Consider the following 1,751-nt stretch of genomic DNA (forward strand, 5'->3'; position numbering starts at 1 on the left):
CCCCCCCAAAAAAAAAAAATCCCACCAGACTTCTAACCCTTATCTACAATCTTAAACTCCTGACTAATTCTGTTCGCTACTAACACCAGCCCAAACGCTTAATTCTTTACCTTAAAGCCTAATCCTATATCCAAACCTCATCCCAACCTTCTAACCCTAACAAAAGCCCACCCCTACCTCTATTCTGAAAGCTGTAACTCCATACCCTAACCAAAACGCCTAACCCCTACTCCCAAACTAAACGTCAACCCTGTAAAAAAAAAAAGAAAGAAAGACCTTCTAACAAGGGAACTAATCAACTTGTCACTTGAATGAAACTTATTGCTGTGATTACTTCCCTTCCGTCACACGACGAGGAAAGATGCACGCAGGTTTTGGAGATCTATTCTGACAGTGAACACATAAAAAATGGTATAATCCTTACCCTGTCCATTACCCTAACCTCAACCCCAAATCCCTAAACACTGAAACTTAACCCAAAAATTACCCTACTACCCAAAAACCCTTAACTCTAACCATAACCCTAATATCAACCCGAACCTTTACCCCAACCCTCTTTCCTAACCCCGACCTCTTATCCCTTATAGGGGGTGCCCACATACGCGATAGGGTCGGGTCGGGTCGGGTCGGGTCGGCTCGGTTCAATCTGGTAGTCGGGGCTAGCCAAATTGAGGGCGCAAAGCGGCCATCTTGGCACAAACCGATCGACTCGGTCGGTAACCTACAAAAACAACTGCGTTTGTTTTCAGGCCTGCGAATCGCGCGATCGGGTGGTTTGTAGTCAATCACAACAAGGCTGAGTCACGTGTCCATGTTGACACTCATATCCGGTGGTGCCTTCTTCGAAAAAGTGCAGACTTTGCAAACAGAATTGCACTACTTGTGTGAAAAAACAATAAAAGCGAAACTGACAAACTGAGCTATTCCTATTCTTCTTCTGGAGAAACGAAAGAGAGCTTTAAAAAAAGCTGCAGCATCATCTGAACCAATGCGCGGACTTCCGCGGACACTTTCTTGGCCGAGTGAACTAGAGCTATCTTGTTATGAACGATCTTTGATAATAGAAAGTTATCGATGTAACTATTGTAACCATGTTTATGGGATTCCAGGCTGCCGCAGCACTGCAACAGGAAACGGCGGAAAGGAGCCCTGGATGCCATTGAGGTTAAAACATACGACTATACAGAGGGCGTAAACCGGGCTACGATTGGCAGAACCTTTGACCCAAAAATCTCCAAGCCGTCACTTCAGTGAATATGGCAAGTATTACAGGTATTGCAGGTATTACAGGTATTATATACCCCGAAGAGTAAGAAATTTCTCTTTCCGTTTCTGCTTTAGACAGGTTGCCGTTTTATAGAGGTAGTTATAGAGAAATTTATCACGAGGGGGAAGCCGGTAGATTCCGTTATGACAGGTTTCTATCGTACCAAAGAGTTTACAGTAATCCTCTCTGATCTTACACTGGACTGTAATCGTGTCTTTGGTCAGAAGGTTTCGGGTCTCTTCAGTGGACTTGTCCAAATGGAATTTTCTTTGAATGCTAAAATTTCAAATACCGATTTCACGATAGACAGAAAACTTTATGTCGGTTGATTTCTGCTCTTTTAAACAGAAGGGCAAATAAAAATGGTTGACAAATAAAAGAAATGCACATAGCTTTAGTAGCTTTAGTAAGGTTTTACGACGCTCGCAACTGAAATGTACTTAGAGCTTATATAATAATATAATATATCTATATCTATATCTAT

The sequence above is a fragment of the Aplysia californica genome, unplaced genomic scaffold, assembly GCF_000002075.1.
Source record: "Aplysia californica isolate F4 #8 unplaced genomic scaffold, AplCal3.0 scaffold00968, whole genome shotgun sequence".
Classification (NCBI taxonomy): domain Eukaryota; kingdom Metazoa; phylum Mollusca; class Gastropoda; order Aplysiida; family Aplysiidae; genus Aplysia; species Aplysia californica.